The sequence below is a fragment of the Mauremys reevesii genome, linkage group 8 (assembly GCF_016161935.1).
Source record: "Mauremys reevesii isolate NIE-2019 linkage group 8, ASM1616193v1, whole genome shotgun sequence".
Lineage (NCBI taxonomy): Eukaryota > Metazoa > Chordata > Testudines > Geoemydidae > Mauremys > Mauremys reevesii.
Window position 1 is genome coordinate 41,506,193 of NC_052630.1, and position 10,452 is coordinate 41,516,644.

Consider the following 10,452-nt stretch of genomic DNA (forward strand, 5'->3'; position numbering starts at 1 on the left):
TGTTCCAGCTCTACCAGTTTATACAAAGCATTTATGGTAGTGGCTCCCAAACCTGTGTCCCATTTGAGGAGGAACTCCCTAATTTGGATCACCACGTCCATATACGTCATTGTGACACAGAGGCCTGCTGGTGGGTCACTACTGTGTCAGCAACTCCTGTGAGGTGTGACAAACTCACTGCACTAACACATTGCTAATATGTGTCATAATATTTATCTGTAAAGAAGGCTGTGCGAAATGTCAAATGACAGTTTATATCCTACTGGTCATCATAAGTGGAGTGTGATGTATGTACGGGTAATATTTAAGAAGTTTCATGTATGTACTAAAAATATATTTAAACTTGTAACCAGACAGGGTTGATAAACACATTTCTCTCAGCCAAAGGCATGTTGATTTACCTGTCTGCACAGGGCTTGGATGCAAACTAAGCAGGGTAAGCCAAGTACAGTAGGAGGTGCATTTGAATATGAGGTAAACTTGAAGAAAAAGTTAATAGGAGGATGGGAAAGCAGCATGGTGTCCCCACAGTACAGCATAAGCAGTGGGGGAGAAGGATCTCCCCAGGGGGACACTTCAAAAGGAAATGGTTTAGATGTTTATTGGATGAAGAAGGAAAAATGTGATTCTCCACCACTGTGGCAGCAAAACGGATAGCGCTTTTTGTATCATGAAAGCTGGATCCTGGCCCTGAGGGCTGGTGATGCCGAGAGGTTTATCCAAGACAAAGATTCTAGCCTGCTAAAGTTATGTTTCGTCTCTTAGGAGCATGCTATACTTTTGCTTTATTTGTAACCATTTCTGTTTCCATTATCATTGCTTAATATCTCTTAAAGCTCTATCTTGGTTAATAAATCTCTTTTTTTTAATTGTCAGATCTCAGTGCTGTACTGTTAAGCCAAGTGTGACTTCTTAGTTGACTCAAACAAGCGGCTGTGTGCAGGCTCTTTAGAGGCAATTGAGTTGGTAATTTCTGAGAGTGTCTAGTAAGTGTCAGTGTCAGGATGGCCGAGTGGTCTAAGGTGCTAGACTCAAGGCTCTATCTTCCCTTCAACTGGGTGTTCTGGTCTCTGAATGGAGGTGTGGGTTCAAATCCCACTCCTGACAGGTTCCTTTTGAAGGGAGGGATAGCTCAGGTGTTTGAGCATTGGCTTGCTAAACCCAGGGTTGTGAGTTCAATCCCTGACGAGGCCATTTAGGGATCTGGGGCAAAAATCTGTCATGGGATTGGTCCTGCTTTGAGCAGGGGGTTGGACTAGATGACCGCCTGAGGGTCCCTTCCAACCCTAATATTCTATGATTTGGTTCTATGACAGGGGTTGGATATTACAAGGGGGCTCTGTTGCCTGGTCTACTGATTATGTATTGATAACTTGAGAATTCTCAGTTAACACTCAGGTTTGGGAGGTCCTCATCCCAAGATCAGGCCCAGTATTAGAATTACTGTTCAGTTGGGAACCCCAATGTGCATGGTTGCAATGCTCACATGTAATAAAAAACTTCTGTATATGTAGGCAAATACAGTTTAGATGGGGCTACCTATAAGGTGGGTGCATAACTGGCTGGAAAACCGTACTCAGAGAGTAGTTATTAATGGTTCCCAATCCTGCTGGAAAGGTATAACAAGCGGGGTTCCGCAGGGGTCTGTTTTGGGACCGGCTCTGTTCAATATCTTCATCGACGACTTAGATGTTGGCATAGAAAGTACGCTTATTAAGTTTGCAGATGATACCAAACTGGGAGGGATTGCAACTGCTTTGGAGGACAGGGTCATAATTCAAAATGATCTGGACAAATTGGAGAAATGGTCTGAGGTAAACCAGATGAAATTTAATAAAGACAAATGCAAAGTGCTCCACTTAGGAAGGAACAATCAGTTTCACACATACTGAATGGGAAGAGACTGTCTAGGAAGGAGTACTGCAGAAAGGGATCTAGGGGTTATAGTGGACCACAAGCTAAATATGAGTCAACAGTGTGATGCTGTTGCAAAAAAAGCAAACGTGATTCTGGGATGCATTAACAGGTGTGTTGTGAGCAAGACACGAGAAGTCATTCTTCCGCTCTACTCTGTGCTGGTTAGATTGTGTCCAGTTCTGGGCACCGCATTTCAAGAAAGATGTGGAGAAATTGGAGAGGGTCCAGAGAAGAGCAACAAGAATGATTAAAGGTCTAGAAAACATGACCTATGAAGGAAGGCTGAAAGAATTGGGTTTGTTTAGTTTGGAAAAGAGAAGACTGAGAGGGGACATGATAGCAGTTTTCAGGTATCTAAAAGGGTGTCATAAGGAGGATGGAGAAAACTTGTTCACCTTAGCCTCTAAGGATAGAACAAGAAGCAATGGGCTTAAACTGCAGCGAGGGAGGTTTAGGTTGGACATTAGGAAAAAGTTCCTAACTGTCAGGATGGTTAAACACTGGAATAAATTGCCTAGGGAGGTAGTGGAATCTCCATCTCTGGAGATATTTAAGAGCAGGTTAGATAAATGTCTATCAGGGATGGTCTAGACAGTATTTGGTCCTGCCATGAGGGCAGAGGACTGGACTCGATGACCTCTCGAGGTCCCTTCCAGGCCTAGAGTCTATGAATCTATGAATAGTACGCTGACATCAGTATGCTGATGCATGTTCAGTAGGGGCTTCAGCCCTGTTTCCTTATTTGTATTTCCTCAGCCTTCTAATGTTGGGGTGTCCTTCTCCTGTAGGTTACTAGTCTGTTTACCTCAAGCTTATTAGCATATACATCAATTAGCTACCATGGTATTCTTATGGTTGGACATCTGCTGATGTTCCTAAAATATCTCAAGGTGGTATTACAGCATTCTATCCTGTGCTATCTTATGATCTAGGGTTACTCCTGGTTAGCTGGATGCGCTAAGCCTTTTTGGGCCGTATGCATAGCACCAACTCCGTGGGTGCTCCAGGGCTCAAGCACCCATGGGGAAAAAATAGGGGGTGCTCAGAACCCACCAGCCACAGCTGTTTGACGCGAGGCTGCTGACCAGCTGTTTGGTGGCTGGCAGAAGGTGCTTGGGGGAGGGCAGAGAGCAGCGAGTGCCAGGTGCGGGACCTCAGGGGATCTGAGGAGGAGGATTTGAGCTTCTACCTGAGCCATGGTTTACAATGCCATGTAGACATACCCTATGGGTAGCCTGGATAGACAGATTTGTGTTAGTGGGACTTGCACAAGTATGCTAAAAATAGCTGTGTGGATGCTGCAGCACTGGTGGAGGCTCAAGCCCACCCTCCCGCTTGGGTCTGAGCTTGGGGGGCTAGCCTGAGTCTGCTGGCGCTGCAATGTTCACACTGCTGTTTTTAGCAAGCTATCATGAGTGCTGCTAGCATGAATCTGTCTACCCAGGCTGGGAGGCTCAGTCTCTGCTGTAGTGCAGACATACCCTATATCTCCCCATCCTTGAACCGGGGCAACAGCTTAGCATCTGTGCCCCCTCCAGAATTAGCATTCCCTGTTCTAGCCCCACTTACCAGATCCTCAGGTCTCTGGTTCCTCTGTTGTGCGAGGTGCAATTCATGCCGTCACTGGGCCTCTTCTTCTCCAGCCCAGCTGGCGTTCCTTTTCACAGTCAGCTCTCCCCTGCTTTTGCTTTTCAGACGACAGCTCCTGCCTCTCCAGGGCCTGATGCGGGGCTCCAGGCAGGGTCAATCCTGTATGCCGCGCCTGCCACTGTACACTCTTGGGCATCTTCTTCCATGCCTCCCTCTGGAACCTCATCCCAGAGATCTCTGGTCGATACTGGCCTATAGTACCCCCAGCCACTGATGGTGAACAAGGCCACTCCCCTGAATTCTGGTCCATGATTCCCTTCCTGGTTGTTTGAATACAGAAGGCCAATCAGCTGTGTGTAATTTAGCTTTGCCGGTCTAGTCCTCTTTCTTGGCACAACTCCACTAACTGCTTTTCAGAGAGCTGTTCGTAGCTCATTTCCCATCTTTCTGTTATTACTCTGTCCCAAAGAGAACATAAACAATTTTTCCCTTTTCCTTCACCGTTACTTCTTTTTACTGTTGTTGTCACTTATTGCAATTTCACCAGTCTCACTTTGACTGGTAGCAAGGGGGTGTGATTCTAAAAGTGGGACATTGGTGGTGTACACATCTGGTCCCCTTAGATCTGGGCTCAGACACATCCCCTCATCCTACACAGGCAGCAACAGACCTATCTGATACGAAGACATTTCAATGACTAGTGACTAGTGTCTCAAGAGGGGAGGCTCTGTAGTCTATTCCCAATGTCATGAGCCATTCAGACCTCCCTGCCTGTTGAGCTATTTAATACTTCACCATCCAGGAAACCTTTGGGCTGAGTAGATTGTGCTTTGTGCTTGATATGAATTCATTTGCAGTCCAAGCAATTTCATATTTCAAAGTCACTTCTTGTGTGTTGGGAAGAGTGAAGAGGCTTTTTCTGCCTGAGGACTGAGGACTTGGGAATAAGCATATAATCGCTTTTTTGAAGGTAGCATCACTAATCTTCTATTCAAACATATGAAAATGCAAATCCTTTTTCCAAATGACATTAGGTTCGTTAAATTCAGTAATACATTAGTACGGGCAATTTCTTATCAACCTGCATAACCATCATCCTGCTTTGATAGATCACGAGTTCCCCCCACAGTGTAATGACTCCAAAACTGCATTCCTTAAGTGGCTGAAATTCTTCTTCATTTGGTGTTCACCAGTAAGGGTTGTTTGGGCTTTTAACAAGTGGTACTCCATGCATAATCTGTAGCGCTGAGCTGAGGTGTGTGTCTAGGGCGAGAGCATGGAATGGGGTGGGGAAAGGGCTGGATCTGCTATTATTGCTACCCCAGGCATTTAAAACCCAGCAGTCAGGGCTCTCAGAATCACAATACTGGCTTAACAATTGAGTTATTTAAAAAAAAATTGTTTTCTCTCTCGGTTTCTGAGCCCTTTGGGTTTACTTTGTCTAGGGTGAACTTTTTCAGTGGGCCACATGCGCAGTTGTGTGGCACCTCCACGGGCAACATACATAAACAAAATGGCGTCCTCCTTGCTGCGTGACCTTGTAGATATGGTGCATGCAAGGTCATGCTGCATAGAGGACACCATTTTGTCTCTGCATGTGGATTGTGCTGCGGAGCAGCATTTCATTCATTGTGCAATGCTCTCTCTGGGAGCAAATGCCTTGAATGGCCTGGGGGACTGGATGGAATCATCCCATGGGTTGGATTTGACCTGTGGACCACCAGTTGGACCACTCAGCCCGAACCATGATTGCTAGAAACTTACTTTTCTTTAATAAAAGAAAATAATCAAGATGAGTCTCACATAATGACACGACTCTAGGAGCTGGGGCTTTAAAAAAATATCAAATATTGCAAGAGTTGGCAACTTGGATGACCAACGCCCAGATCAATGGGAGTTAGGCCCCCCCAAAATCCATTGAGGATGTAGGCCTCAGTGGAGTGCTCCGAGTTGTGCAGGTCATCCTGAACGAGCATGTGACATGGCATATTCTGTCGCAGGACATGGTGCCCTGAGCCAGGAAAGACTTAACTGTAGGCACCTGAGCAGTCCCATCTCCCTCTCCTGAGGCACTTGCCTACCCAGTGACCAAGGAGAGAACGGGTCTGTCTGTGCCCTAAGACACCCAGACCACTCAGGCTGTGTTTTTCTGCCAGGCAACGTATTACAAGGGGGCAGCAAGGCCTGGCTATCCATTGTACAGTGTATGGACCCTTCTCCTTGTTTTCCAGCACAGTTAGAAGTACTCTCAGTGCAGCTTGTCCTGAAGCTGTCCTTCCTGCTTCAGATTAGCAACAAACAAGGCAATTTATCATAATTTCTCAGCAGATCAGAAGATGTCAGGAGATGTATTAATTACCTCCCTGTCACTGGTGCTGGCCGCTGTGTGAAATTGGATTTAGTGTCATTAGCAGAGTGGTGTCAGAGCAGTTCCCATAGTCCTGTCAAGATCCACTCTCTCAGACCAGTACTGATTAACAGAGTGCATCTGCTCCATTTAATTAATCTAATGAACCCTGCTGATAAAATTAGAGTCCACTTAATTCCCCACCCATGCGGTGTGGGTTGCAGGTGAAGCTGAGCACGTTGCCATGACAACCAGAGGTGTGTTAACAGCTGCTTCCAGAAACTTTGCACACTGGCCGCTCAGGTCTGAGATGGTTTAGTGCTGCTCCAGGAGCTTCATCAATGAATCAATATATTTGTACATTTCCAGCTAGAATGAGCATGCCACGATCATTGAGAAAACATCAGGGCAATAAATCTAAGCTGCACTGTGATTGGCCAGCCTTTTAATAATGAAAATCTTGTTCACATTTTCATTAGGCAGCAGTTTAAAAACCACAGTTTGCCCTTTGATGGCCTCCTCCACCCAAGGATCTTTGCAAATGTTGGGTTTGTGAGGGAGATATGTTCAGATCCACTGTACAGATGGGAAAGTGAGGTGCACAGAGGTGAAAGGACTTGAGGCAGATCACACTGCGGTCAAGTCTGCATGATGGTATCCCTGGGGCAGAGTCGAGAATAAAACCTAGAAGCACTCACCCTCCCACCTCCCCATTCCTGCTCTGATCACTAGACAAATTCCCTCTGTTTGCAAGCCCCAGATGGAAAGAATAAATTTCAGGATCAACGATAATTAGTGCCTTTAGAGGAGCATGTAAAAAACCTTGCGTAACATATTTAAAGCATTTTGAAACCAATGGGAGCTAGGTACATAGTTGCTAGTTGCATCTGAAAATCCCACTAGTAGCCTATTGGCATTGTTAGGCACCTAAATACCTTTACAAATCTGTCCCTAAGTCACTTTTGAATATGGGACTTAGGTTCCTAACTCAGTGAGGGGCCTTTGACACTGTTATCCATTAACTAACTAAGCCTTCTAACTGCCTGTGAGGTAGATCTTACTGTCTCCATTTTGAAAGTGGAGAACGTAAAACTCAGTGAGGGTCAGGACCACATGTTTGGCAACTTCTCTTTTCAGGTGTCCGTTGTGATACCTACTGTGTCTCCACATCTGTGGTGCTCAAAATCAGTGGCCACATCTGAAAACTTTGGCCTCAGTTCTTTGGCCAAGTCCACATGGCGTGTCTGTAGCAGAGCTGGGATTAGTGCTCAGAGTTTCTGTCTCTCTGCTCAGTGCTGGAGACATTAGACCATGTGCATACATAGGATACAGGAAACATACTGAGATTTGCAGCGTAGGTGGCATCCATTGAAAGGGTTAATTTGAAGAATACAGTTTTCAGAAACTGAGGAAATAGTGTCCTTATTTGATCAGCCAATGAGACAGGATTCCAATGATGTGATGGACTAGGTACCAATCCTACATTGGCCCCTGATGGAAGCACTAGATGTGATAAAGCAGATCTCTTCTATCTCCATCCCCTTGGATTCTCTGTTCTCCACTTTCTATTTCATTGGCAACAAGAAATGTCACAATCTCATGCTAGGGCATTGTTTCGGGACCGGAGCTCAGGGATGCTCCTATCTGCTCCATGCAGTCCAGCTTTTATGAACCTCAGTTAATTCTTCTAACTCACCTGCAAACTTTTAATGGCCAGCATGCCAAATTGTCCACACAATACAGAAAGTTGGCCCATTTTTCTTGTATTAAAAAAATCTATAAATATTAAGATGTATTTTTGCTGCTCCTTAGCTTCTGAATGCCTTCATTCATTTCATTCATGCCTGTCACCCCAACCGGGGTATGGGCCGCCAACAACAGATCTCCATAGTCTTCTATCCTGGGCCATTCGCTCTAGCTGGTTCCAGGTATAGCCCATTTTTTTGCTATCAACCTGAAGGTCGCGTCGCCAGGTATTTCTTGGGCGGCCTCTTTTCCGCTTGCCTTGGGGGTTCCACTGCAGTGCCTGTCTGGTGATGTTGGTTGGCTGCTTGCGTAGTGTATGTCCTATCCAGCCCCACCTTCTCCTTCTAATTTCTTCCTCTGCTGGGAGTTGATGGGTCCTCTCCAAGAGGTGGATGTTACTGATGGTGTCTGGCCAGCGGATCTGGAGAATCCTTCTGAGGCAGCTATTAATGAAGGTCTGGATCTTTCTGGTGGTTGTTTTGGTTGTCCTCCAGGTTTCAGCTCCATACAGTAAGACTGATTTCACGTTGGAGTTGAACAGTCGAATCTTTATTGCCAAAGACAGCTCTCTGGAGCTCCAGATGTTCTTGAGCTGTAAGAAGGCTGCTCTTGCCTTACCAATCCTTACTTTGATGTCTGCGTCTGTGCCACCCTGCTGGTCGATGATGCTACCTAGGTAGGTGAAGGACTGCACTTCTTCCAGGGGGCTTCCATTCAGTGTGACTGGGTCGTTGCTGATGGAATTGATCCTAAGGATCTTGGTCTTGTCCTTGTGGATGTTGAGGCCAACCTGTGATGACGTGGCTGCCACTACGTTGGTCTTCTCTTGCATCTGCTGTTTACTGTGCGAAAGGAGTGCAAGGTCGTCGGCAAAGTCCAGGTCATCAAGCTGGGTCCACAATGACCATTGGATTCCATTCCTACGCTTGTAAGTGGATGTCTTCATAATCCAATCGATGACGAGAAGAGAGAGAAGTGGTGACAACAAGCATCCTTGTCTGACTCCGGTTCGCACCTGGAAGCTGTTTGTGAGCTGCCCTCCATGGATCACTCTACAGTGTATGCCGTCGTATGAATTCTTGATCAGGTTGACCACCTTTGCTGGGATGCCATAGTGCCGAAGGAGCTTCCAGAGGGTCTCTCGATCCACGCTATCGAATGCTTTCTCATAGTCAACAAAGTTGATGTACAACGAGGAGTTCCACTCCATAGACTGCTCGACTATGATGCGGAGCGTTGCTATCTGGTCCGTGCATGATCTGTTCTGCCGGAAACCTGCCTGTTCATCTCGTAGCTGTGGATCGACGGCATCCTTCATTCTCTCTAAGAGGACTCGGTTGAAGACCTTCCCTGGCACTGACAGGAGTGTGATTCCTCTATAGTTGGCACAGTTGCTGAGGTCTCCTTTCTTGGGGATTTTGAGGAGATATCCCTCTTTCCAGTCAGCCGGAATCACTTCTTCTTCCCATATTTTCTCAAAGAGGGGGTACAGCATTTCCACTGAGGCATCCAGGTCTGCTTTCAGGGCCTCTGCTGGGATATCGTCAGGTCCAGCCGCCTTCCTGTTCTTCATCATGGTGATGGCTTTTCTGATCTCGTCTCTGGTTGGTTTATCGCAATTGATTGGGAGGTCCTCGTTGGCTGGGTCGATGTCTGGTGGATTTGGTGGTGCTGGTCTGTTCAGGAGTTCCTCAAAGTGCTCCGCCCATCTGTTCATCTGTAGTTCTATTCCTGTTATAGACTTTCCCTGCTTGTCTTTAACGGGACGTTCTGGCTTGCTGAACTTTCCAGACAGTCGCTTGGTAGTATCGTACAGCTGTTTCATGTTACCGCTGTATGCTGCCTGCTCTGCTTCTGCTGCCAGTCCATCCACATAATCTCTCTTGTCCTTCCTAATATTCCTCTTCACTGCTCTGTGGGCTTCAGCATACTCTTTTTGAGCTTTGGCCTTTGCTGCTCTAGTCCTGCTGTTGTTGACTGCCTTCTTCTTCTTCTTTCTGTCTTCTATCTTTGTCAAGGACTCTGCTGTGATCCACTCTTTCTGCTGGTGTTTCTTAATTCCAAGCACTTCCTGGCATGCTGACCTAAGTGTGTCTCTCACTTTCTGCCATCTGTTGAGTACACTGTCTTCCTCTTCCTCAGACCGATCCTGTAGTACTGAAAACTTATTCTTCAGCGTCAATCCAAAATCTTCCTTGGTCTTATGGTCCTTCAGAAGGTTGACGTTGTACTTCGCTCTTCTGTCTGACGCGTCTATCCAGTTCTTCTTCAGCTTCAGCTTCAATCTGGCCACCACTAAGTGATGGTCGGACGCCACGTCTGCTCCTCTTCTAACTCTAACGTCCTGCAAGGATCTTCTGAACTTCTTGCTAATGCAGACATGGTCGATCTGGTTGTCTGTCATGCCTGCTGGTGATACCCAGGTACTCTTGTGGATCCGCTTGTGAGGAAAGATGCTGCCTCCTATGACCAGATTGTTAAGTGCACACAGATCCACAAATCTCTCTCCATTCTCACTCATCTCTCCCAGATCATGGGTCCCATGACTTGTTCGTATCCTGTGTTATCAGGTCCAATTTTGGCATTAAAGTCTCCCATAAGGATGGTAATGTCTTTGTCTGGGAGAGTCTCTAATATTTTCTGGAGTCTGTTGTAAAAGTAGTCTTTGTCCTCCTCTTCACTGTCATTGGTTGGAGCGTAGCACTGAACAACATTCATCTTAATCCTCTTCATTTTAGTTCTGAAGGATGCTGTGATGATCCTGGGACCATGTGCCTCCCAACCAATCAGTGCTCTCTGTGCCTGTTTGGACATCATGAAGCCTACTCCCTGTGTGTGGTGTGCGTCACTCT

At 46.3% G+C, this 10,452-nt stretch overlaps 1 non-coding gene across 1 annotated transcript; it reads left to right on the forward strand.

The window, feature by feature from the left end:
• The first annotated feature begins 998 nt into the window (after positions 1–998).
• TRNAL-CAA lies at positions 999–1,107 on the forward strand. The gene is made up of 2 exons: positions 999–1,036; positions 1,062–1,107. It is a non-coding gene; the product is annotated as a tRNA-Leu (tRNA).
• The last annotated feature ends 9,345 nt before the right edge of the window (positions 1,108–10,452 follow it).